The 11,891-nt window shown below is 30.2% G+C and overlaps 1 pseudogene; it reads right to left on the bottom strand.

The window, feature by feature from the left end:
• Positions 1–214: 214 nt before the first annotated feature.
• LOC149170307 (actin-7 pseudogene) lies at positions 215–6,219 on the bottom strand (annotated as a pseudogene).
• Between the last annotated feature and the right edge of the window lie 5,672 nt (positions 6,220–11,891).

Here is an 11,891-nt window from a genome sequence, read left to right as displayed (position 1 = left end):
AGGATTCCAATGCAATCCTTTAGCACAGGCTCAAATTATTTCATGAATCCAAAGCAATGAACAACCCAAGCCCCAAAACTGACTCAGGAAAGTCAGTGCACAAATAAACACAAAAATCCTCTCTTTACAATGCCAGTCCTCCATGGAACCTAAAACTAACAAGGCATATGCATCTAGTTCTCCTCCTAGATAGAAGTACCAAATGTCCAAAACTCTAGAAGCACTTCCTGTGACCAATAGAGGGGCCAGGCTCATCATATTCTGATTTTGAAATCCACATCGGCAATACACATCACAAGTGCATATTTTTATGTGAATCCAAAACTTTTTCCTTGATAAAATTAAGAAATGATAAACGAGATACAATATGCAAAATGAAGCGAGTGGCAATTGTAGTTGTATTACATTCCTATTGGAAAGTACTGAGAGAAGCCAAAATAGACCCTCCAATCCAGACACTGTATTTTCTTTATGAAGGTCCCACCACATTAATCTTCATGCTATTGGGAGCTAGTGAAGTAATTTCCTTACTCATTCGATCTGTAATCCCTGGAAACATTGTGGAACTGCCACTGAGCACAATATTCCTATACAAGTCTTTACGAATATCCACATCACACTTCATAATAGAATTGTAAGTAGTCTCATGGACTCCAGCTGCTTCCATTCCTATTAAAGATGGATGGAACAACACGTTGGCACATCTGAACCGTTCTGCACCGATGGTGATTACCTGGCCATCAGGAAGCTCATAGCTCTTTCCTAGTGAAGAGCTAGATTTTGCACTCTCCATCTCCTGTTCAAAATCTAGAGATACATAGGCTAATTTCTCCTTCATATCTCGGACAATCCCACGCTCTGTGGTGGTGGTGAAGGTATGCCCACGTTCTGTAAGAATCTTCATCAATGCATCCGTCAGATCACACCCAGCAAAGTTCAGTCTGAGTATGGCATGAGGCAAAGCATATCCCTCATAAATTGAGACAGTGTGTGTGACACCATCACAAGAATCAAGCACAAATATTGCAAAGGAAACATCGTAAGGCATAAATTCGTAAAAATTAGTAAACAAAATGTCATTCAGAGTTAGAATGAATTGTTCTTTTGCATGAAAACAAATTATGACTTGGACCGATCATATTGAAAGAATACCTCACAAAAATCAACATGTAATAAGACTCTGGTCTCTTAGTGCAGTGGTGCATTTGGAAGGTTAGTGCAATGATGCATTTGGGGGGTTTGTGCTATTTTAACGGGTGCAAATTGTTTAATGTGACTCATTGAGTTGGATTGCAACATTTTGTTGCATGAAGCAATTTGTGACAATGTTACGAGTGGTAAAAAAATAAAAATCATGGAGTGTAGGATTTATCATAATTAATGTTTCAAAAAACTTTAGATATAAAAAACATTTAGGCATTGGAGCAAATTGTTTACTTTGACTCATTGAGTTGGATTGCAACATTGTTGTTGCATGAAGTAAGTTGTGACAATGTTAAGAGTGGTAAAAAAAATAAATTTCTTTGAGTGCAGGATTTATCATAATTAATGTTTCAGAAAGATTTAGATATAGAAAACACTTAGGCTTGGAAACACACAATATGAGAAGCAAAATCACAGAGATTCAGCTACTCTGACCTCTTGGGCAACTATATCTTCCAGCTCTATAGTACAAAGTGTTTCTATGCATTCAGCATGACAGGTATCAGCTTATGTTCCACGCACCAATTTTAATTCATTTCATATTTGAGGACATCTTTTTCAATTTTCAAAATCTTTTTGAAAAGTTCAGCATTGTGTGTATTACTGTAATCTGCATTGTGTCTATTACTATAATCTCACCTTTCAGAAGTTCTTAGGATTCTCAGTCAGAATGTATTTTTTTTATACTTACAAGTAGCTGGATGTACAATTCTCCTCAGTCTCTTAGAGATCAGTCAGATTGTACAAGAGCAAGTTCTGTAGTTTTTTGATACCTACATATAGATGGATGTACACTTCTTCCAGCATAAGAGACCAAAAAGCAGCTACAACAATATTGAATAACAAAAGAGTAAATATTTCTGTGTGAAAAAATATAGAAAACACTTAGGCAGTGGATCCTCGAAGATTATTACCCTCTAAAAATATTTTATACAAATGAATAGGCCCATGTGAATTGTTGGGAGTGATAATATTGTTGGGTTGCAGGATTTACTTGGATTAGCATTTTCAAAACCTTGGCCAATTAGAAAAATCAAGATGTTCTCAACAAGTTGATGCTAATGGAGTAGTATTGGGAGTGAATAAGTGTAGGGAATGGTAAAATTTTGAAAACTTTAGGATTATGGCAATCCATGGGCCCACATGAATCATCAAGAGTGGTAACTTGTTTTTGAAAATTGTTATATTACAACGGTAAGTTGGCATTGACTTGTAGGATTATAAAGGAGGTAGTTGCCTTTTTTTTCTTTTCTTTTTTATAGGAAAGAAAAAACCAATGGGCTTTGTATTAAAAATATAAAGACTCTTTACAAATGACATTAATATTCAGCATATCTAGTGTCTTTAATTGTAACACAAAAATAAACATATATTCCATTTTTGTAACAAAATACGTATGGATTGGTCACAAAGTTATTGTTGCATGAATTGAATGGTGACTTGATAATGACCTCATTTCAATAGGTCCATGTGAATCATGTGCCAAGAATGGTGAGTTATATGTTGGCAGTAAATTTTACAGTTACAAAATATAGTTATAAAATACTTATGAATTGTTATGTTGCATGAAAACAAATTATGACTTGGACCAATCATATTGAAAGAATACCTCACAAAAATCAACATGTAATAAAACTCCAGTCTCTTAGTGTCGTGATGCATTTGGAGGGTTTGTGCTATTTCAATGGGAGAAAATTGTTTAATGTGACTCATTGAGTTGGATTGCAACATTGTTGTTGCATGAAGCAAGTTGTGACAATGTTACGAGTGGTAAAGAAAATTAAATTTCATGGAGTGCAGGATTTATCATAATTAATGTTTCAAAAAACTTTAGATATAAAAAATATTCAGTCATTGGAACAAATTGTTTAATGTGACTCATTGAGTTGGATTGCAACATTGTTTTTGCATGAAGCAAGTTGTGACAATGTTAAGAATGGTAAAAAAAAAATCATTGAGTGAAAGATTTATCATAACTAATGTTTCAGAAAGATTTAGATATAGAAAACACTTAGGCTTGGAAACACAGAGTAGGAGAAGCAAAATCACACAGATTCAGCTACTCTGACCTCTTGGGCAAATACATCTTCCAGATCTACAGTACAAATTGTTTCTATGCATTCAGCATCACAGGTAGCAGCTTATGTTCCAGGCATCAATTTTAATTCATTTCAAATTTGAGGACATCTTTTTCAATTTTCAAAATCTTTTTGAAAAGTTCAACATTGTGTCTATTATTATAATCTCCATTGTGTCTATTACTGTAATCTCAGCTTTCAAAGGTGCTTAGGATTCTCAGTCAGAATGTATTTTTTTTATACCTACAAGTAGCTGGATGTACAACTCTCCTCATTCTCTTAGAGATCATTTAGATTGTACACAGTGATTATGAACAAATTCTACAGTTTTTTGATACCTACAAATAGATGGATTTACTGTTCTTCCAACATAAGAGACCAAAAGGCAGCTACAACAAATTTGAATAACAAAATAGAAAATATTTCTGTGTGAAAAAATATAGAAAACACTTAGGCAGTGGATCCTCGAAGATTATTACCCTCTAAAAATATTTTACACCAATGAAAAACCCATGTGAATTGTTGGGAGTGATAATATTGTTGGGTTGCAGAATTTACTTGGATTAGCATTTTCAAAAGTCTATGGAGAGTTATAATTATCCAGAAATACATTTCTCATGCATCGATATTGGATTGTATATGGTCCCCATGGAAATCTATCAAGAATTTTTGAAGTCAGTGGGAAGCTTGGGTGTTAGGTTTTGCTGCGAATGGATATTTTCTAACTGAGTAAGTTGGTAACAAGGAAAATGGAAGGATAGGATTTGGATCCTATTATGGGGTGTGGAGATCAAAATTTCTTAAATCAAATATGAAAAACCATGTTCATGAAAAGGGATTTATACACGTCATCAGATTGTAGACCCATTGACAACAAATGTATGGCAACAAGAATTGAAATCAACCCCATATTTGGGCATAGATGCAGCCCAGTCTAAAAATTGGTGAATGTCTCTGAATGAGATGAAAATAATTCATGTTAGAATTTGAGATGAAGAGGACTCTCTGATGTGTGCAAATAATAAGGCTACAAGAATATATACATCAAAAATGGTATATGAAGCTTTAATTGATCCAACTGGTCTAAATGATATGTGGTCGTGGTCTATAAATCTGGAAAATAAAGCTGGAAAATAGAGGACCCATAGAAAACAATATTTTTACTCTATCTAGCACTTACGAAAAAGGTCCTAACTTGGGACAATTCAAAGAAAAGAGGGAGATAAGGCCTCCGTAAAATTATGTCATGTACAAGGGAAACCAAATCTATTCCTCATTTATTCATCTACTACTCATATGGTCCACATTCGTGGAAACATATCAAGAAATTGACTACAATAAATATCTGGAGGGGATTCACAATGGAAGATTGTCTTCAAGACTTGTATCCAGAGAAGGATCTACGAGAATATAAAGCAATTCCATGTTTAACCTTATAGGGTATATCATTGTCAAGAAATGCTCAAATTTTTTAAAGAACCCAAATTCCTACTTTCCAGATATACAATAAGCTCTGTGGACTTTATCTAGGATGCAAAGTGTCTACGAAAGTCAAACATCATTGACAGTCCAAAAGCCAAGACCCACATGATATGAACGGTGAAGATGGAATTCCGAGTAGTATCTCCAAGGATCACTTCATCAAGTACAAGGCTTGCCTGGGCACTCGAACAAACAATTTTGCAGAATTGAAGGCTCTTCACATATTATTATAGCTGTAATGGATATCATGAGGTTGCAAATATTTAGGGATTCTTCTTTGGTCATAAAATGGATGAATTATGAGATACATATTCATTGTTAATTGGATGATTTGGCGAGGCAAATAAAGAAGGCTGCATTCAGGTTTATCTCTTTCACAAATGGTTTTCATTACCATAACATGCTAGTAGATGCACACTACCAAAACAAGCAGAATGGGTTGAAGCTGGATTTGGTTTGCCAAAAGAATCAAACAATGGTAACTTGACACAAACAGGTACATCTGTTTTTAGCAGAATATATATTTCCTGAAACCATATATATATATGGTCCTTTGTGGTTTTTGAGCAGTCATATGAATTCATATTTTTGTACAAGCTGATACTTGAAAGTATCAATTCTCAGGACTCTAGAATGAGAAAATATTCTACTTTTCCTGATGGATTTTTTTTTGAGAAAATACTCAAAGAAATATATGAGAGACACTCGAATCCCAGTGTTCCATGTTAGGTGACTTAGGTCGAAATACATTGAGACAAAAACCTTGGCCAATTAGAAAAATCAAGATGTTCTCAACAAGATGATGTGAATGGAGTAGTATTGTGAGTGAATAAGTGTAGGGAATGGTAAAATTTTGAAAAATTTAGGATTATGGCAATCCACAGGCCCACTTGAATCATCAAGAGTGGTAACTTGTTTTTGAAAATTGTTATATTATAACAATAAGTTGGCATTGAATTGTAGGATTATAAAGAAGGTAGTTGCTTGTTCTTTTTTGTTTTACCTCATTGGAGGTAAGAATTACGTTCTGTTCCAGAGCTGTCAGCTTGCTCCCTATAAAATAAAATAAAAATCTTATTGTTGCTTCAGTGTGTCCTTATGTTTTCTTTTTATCTCAATTGTCTTCTCTCTGGCACCTGCCTATACAAAATTCATTTCCTGCTTTAGCTCGGTGGATAGAATATAGACCCCCCATGGAACTTGAATGCTTTGGGTGCCATAGATGAGAGCCAAAAACCGCTGAGTTTTTCTGAATGAATAATACTCCTTGAGTTAGTACAACTTATAACTCTTAGAAGGATCAATTCAACACAATTATCTGTGGAAATGGACATAAGAGATCCAAAATTAATGGCTGAAAATGGATGGAATAATAAAAAAGTGTACCAATGGTTCGTCCACTTGCATACATAGAAAGTACTACTTGGATTGAAGTGTATATTGGCAGCTCTTTCATGTTTGTTAATTATTAAAGTTGTTGCTCAATCCAGTCTCTGTAGGACAATGGTGGCTTACCCATCCAATATCTTTTCCGCGTTGATGATGGGTGTGGGAGTCTTGAAAATAGATCCTTGCTTGTGTGCACCATAAGGACACCCACAGGGAGATATATTTTTAATAACATCACTCCTTGGAAAAATCAAAGATAGTGTATGCAAATTGTCACACAGAATAAGCCATGACATTGTCGAGAATAACATGCTGTTAAAAATTAAGTACCTTATTCTTCAAATGATCAGGGTATTATCCAAACTTATATTGTTCTAAGATCTGTTAGTTTCGACGATGTTTAAAGTACTCTTCATTGTGGTTGTCTTTTTATTTCTAGTGTTAATAATAGTTTGTATCTTATACCAGGAAGGTGAGACTTTTATAACTTTCGAGGTCCGGTTTTTATTTCAAACCTTTTAAAATTCTTTTCATTAGTTTAAAAAATATGTTGTAATGTTGTCGTAGAGTCCTCTGTTACCGGAAAGCTGACTAATAGACGGGTTTTTGGTTTTGTTCACCAAATCACTCTGCACTTACACTCAGCCTGTATAAGAAGTTGCATGTTTTTTTGTATTGAGAACATATTGAGAACTTAAATGATATCTACTTAAAACTTGAGAGTCAATATTATGTTTGGTGGTTCAATAAATCCCTGTAATTTTCATTCAACTAGTTTTTAGAACTTTATTTGATTCACAATTTTGAAACTTTTTTGACAACTTAAGGAGTCTGGGAAACTATTTGCAGGGTTAGAAATACTAGCTTTGGTGGATATTTTTGAACTTAGATTTAAGTTTTAATGGAATTATTTTAAAGCTGAAGATGTTAGTTATTACTAGAATATACTTGTTTAAATTGTTACAATATTGGACATAGTTTCTTATAACGACATTTATCTTAATAATCCATACTACATATCAATAACTAAATACATATTATCAATCATTATACTCACTAAAATTATATTTAAAATTAAATTCAACAACTTAAAATTAAAATTTTCTAAATTTCTAAGCAAATTTTAAATCTTTCAAAACTCTACCAAAAAAACTGCAAATTTTTACAATATTGTATCAAAAATTACAAAATCTATCTTACATTGACAATTTTGAAATTTTGTTTTTTAACAAGTAAATTTCTCTATATTATGTTTATTTATTATGGTATTGAGATGAATCTTCTAATATAGAAACTATTGCAAAAATATTTACTATTTTGGCTTTTAACAAATAATTTATTCTATATTATGTTGATTTATTAAGGTATTTAGATTAATTTTATAATATAGAAATTACTGTTCAAATATTTATTATTAGAAATTATTGTTGAAATATTTATTTTTAAAAATAAACCTAACAACTTAAAACCACTTGCATGTCAAGCTCAATTCCATAATAAAAGCTTAGATTATATGTTAATTTAAATTTCAATTCCTTAATGAAAACTTAGATTATATGTCAATTTCAACTCCACAATTGACAATTCCATAATAATAGCTTAGATTATTACTTGCACATCGATTTCAATTCCATAATAAAAACTTAGATTATATGTTAATTTCAATTTCAATTCCATAATGAAAACTTAGATTATATTTCAATTTCAATTCCACAATTGACAATTCCATAACAATAGCTTAGATTATATTTCAATTTCAATTCCACACTAAGAACTTAGCTTAAAAGTCAATTTCAATTCCACAAACAATTCAAAAAATTGACTCAAGAGCTAGGTGATAAGAGCTTAGCTTGAAAATCAATTTCAATTCCACAAACAATTCAAAAAATTGCCTCAAGAGCTAGGTGATAAGAGCTTAGCTTAAAAGTCAATTTCAATTTCACAAACAATTCGAAAAAATGCCTCAAGAGCTAGGTGATAAGAGATTATCTTAAAAGTCAATTTCAATTCCACAAACAATTCAAAAAATTGTCTCAAGAGCTAGGTGATAAGAGCTTAGCTTAAAAGTCAATTTCAAGTCCACAAACAATTCAAAAAATTGCCTCAAGAGCTAGGTGATATGGTAAATACTTTGCAGGAAGTACAACTTTTGAGTTGCCAATATATTATATGGCATGATTCTTCTTAAATTTATGCCTTCTATATGTCATGATTCTTCTTAAGTTAGCTTAAAAATCAATTTCAATTCCACAAACAAGTCAAAAAATTGCCTCAAGAGCTAGGTGCTATGGTAAATAGTTTGCTTGAAGTAGACCTTTCAAGTTGCCAATATATTATTTGCCATGATTCTTCTTAAAATTTTTATATTCAGTGATCTTTTATATGTCATGCATCTTTTTAAATTTATGTATGCCATGATTCTTCTTAAATTTATGCCTGCTATATGTATGTCATGATTCTTCTTAAATTTATGCTTTACGACGTTTCCTTTACAACATCTGGTACAAATGCTAGTAAATTTTCTTTGAAATAATCTAAATAATATTTAGATTATTTTATTTAAAATAATAAATGGTAATTAGGTATATTGTAAGAGTATTTTTTATTTTAGAATTATTTAATTAAAATTTATCACATAAATTAAAAATAATAATAATAATAAGAAAATAAAATACACTTTATATTTGATAAATTAATGATTTTATTTAAAATAATATAAATTTCACTGTACATTTTAAACATACTATAATTTTTTACTGATGTTTTAATTTTTTTTTGCGTGTAAAACAATATAATTTTTTAGGGAAAAAAGTTAATGGTATAAATTTTTTAAATGAAAATAAAAAATAAATTTTAAATATATAAAAATATAAAAGAAAAACTATTTTTCAAAACAAATATATTTGATTTTAGTTATTTCCAAATTTACAATTTAAATTGGAATAAAAAACTTTTAATAAATATTATTAAGTTTGATTAAGAAGCTTATGATAAATATTAGAAAAGTTTCGGAAAATATTATATTATAAATATGGGTTGGATGCCAAAAAATTAGCCTAATAACCAAACATGTTCGACAACTTATATTTTCAAAGTTATGGTGATTGTTTATATAGATATTTGTAAATAGGTTTGTTTTGTTTGTTTTTGTTTTTATTTTTGTTTTGTTTTTTTTTCCTCTCTCTCGCATCAACAAGCGATTTGTTTACATCTTAAGAAAATAAAAAATTGCTTACAAATTAAATAAATTTTTCAAGAGAATAAAAAAAAAGAAAACTATATAGAAACTTTGCATGTAGATCAAGAAACTTTATAAATACTAATAAAAACAAAACCTTCATTCAAATCATGAACCTACATAAAAGTTGCTAGCAAATCTCAAAATATATAAAAAGCCTACCAACGTAAACAAATATTTGTAACAATTAAAAACTATAAAATAAAACAAATAGAATTTAGATAAAAAAAGATCCATCAAAATTATTTATTTAAAAAAATGAATTAAATAAATGAAAATTAGATGAAGAAATAAGGGAAATAGAATTTAGATAAAGAAGATCTATTATCAAAATTATTTATTTAAAAAATAAGTTTAATAAATGAAAATTAGATGAAGAAGTTAGGAATCAAATTTTTTTATTAAATAAAACATGACTAGAAAATTATTATTTTAAGAAAATGTTTACAAAGGAATAATATAAATTAAAATGTAGACATATTAGAAAATAACGGTTAGCATCTACATAATTTTTTGAAGACACAATTACAAGCATAATTCTTTTGAAAAATATTTACACTGAAATGTTTCTAGATTTTCTTTAAAAATGTTTGCTAATACATAATGTTGGTAAAGATTAAGAATATATGTATGGTTCTTGAAAATTAAAACCGCTAAGGAAAAAGAATGCATGCTTCCAACATTTGAGAGCAAGGCTGATACTCTAGCAATAATTTGTTGACTACCTACATATGCGAACATTCTGCCAAGTCTTCTCACGAACGCTAAATCCTTGAACTGAAAGACTAATGAAATAACATAATGATAACATGAATTTTTTTTTTTATTTTTTTTTTTTTCTAGGTTAAGACTAAACTAAGTACCCACGGGGAATTGAACCAGTGACCTATCGCAAGGAGTGCCTTAACAGCACACCCATTCACCGTCAATCCAAAGCCCCGTGGGCAACATGAAATTTATGTTACAACAGATAGTAAAAACAATAAAGGGAAAACACAAAGGTAGGGAAAGATTCACTAAAATATTAAACATAATGTTAAATTCTACAATGACTATAAGCATCCCTAAAAATTAATTTCCACATTTTCTGACAGAGATCACACTTCCCATTCACAATTATTCATTAGTACCGATAGAATTGTTGATTCTTATAAACTTTGTTTTGTCTCATTGTTTGATAAGACTCGAGCCAGTTAATTCAAGTGCATTTGATTTGGTTTTTTGTGTTTTTTTGGATGTACCATATTTTGTATCACAAGGAAGAGATCCATGTTTTGTGGATGGATATCAACAAAAGTAACAAAACCAGAGAAATAATTAACTGTTTTAAAAATTTCATAATTCGCTCTCTTCTTTATTTTGTTATCTTTACAAAAAAAATTCATATTTATAATTAGTTAATACAAAGAGTTAATTAATAAAAATTAGTTTGAATCATTAATTTGTTTTACTTTGATTACAAGATGTCAATTTATATCTTTCTAATTTAACTTTAATCAAAAGTAATATCAACTAATTTGATTTAAATAAATAATATATTTTTGTAATTAAGCTATTTTCTTTATTTGATTCTTTAACATGTAGATTTCTAAATATTAAAGGCATGTTAACTCAACACAATCATATTAACGTTATGTTATATTTATATTTAAAATATGACCATTATGTTATTATTTAGTTATAAGTTTTTAGCATTTTTTTTCCTAATTTGGTTAAAATAGTTCTATTTGTATATAGTTACTAATTTTTAAGATGATACCCTTGCATTGTTAAAGATGATACCCCTAGAATTCTTCACATCTTGTGAACTAAAAATATTTATTTATTTGTTCATTTTTGGGTTCTATTTAAAGTGATCTTAACTAGTAAAATAACATCTGTAAGAAGAAATTTTGATTCACCCCGCACCCCTCTCATTATTTTCAACAGAAGGACAAAACATAACTATAATCAAAATGACACAACTGAATTGAATTGAACTGTTAGACAAAATTGAATTGTAATCAAAACAACACATCTGAATTGTAATCACAATGTAATTCCATTAACAACATTGACTGAAAAATATATTTCTTACATACACGTTATGTTGAGATATAAAAAAGGTACCAAAATATAAAGTGAGCCCTTCTATAAAAAAAAATAGAGCTCATATAAATACATCAAGAAGGATGGACATAATGGTTGTTTATGTTGATATAATCTATCACAAGAAATAAGAGCACCATAATGGGACTCCCACCATAATAACCCCAATAGAAATCACAAGAACAATGAATTCATTAACAAGCCACCTATATTGATGTTTGTCAATGACAATTGGTGGAGCACATTCTGACTCCACATATCTTGCACATCCGCATCCATTGGATGTTGCTTCAATGAGTATATCATCAGCAACCCTTTGGACATTTGATTGGTAAGTTTTGTTAAAGACTTGAAATTGTGAATCCCAAATATTTCAATTGATTATCAATTCTGAACTAGTGTAAGTGACAATG

The sequence above is a fragment of the Pinus tabuliformis genome, chromosome 4_2 (genome assembly GCF_031772625.1).
Source record: "Pinus tabuliformis cultivar Carrire ecotype Pingquan chromosome 4_2, CPIR1, whole genome shotgun sequence".
Classification (NCBI taxonomy): Eukaryota; Viridiplantae; Streptophyta; class Pinopsida; order Pinales; family Pinaceae; genus Pinus; species Pinus tabuliformis.
The sequence above is the reverse complement of the archived record's forward strand: the minus strand, read 5'-3'. Positions and strand labels throughout refer to the sequence as shown.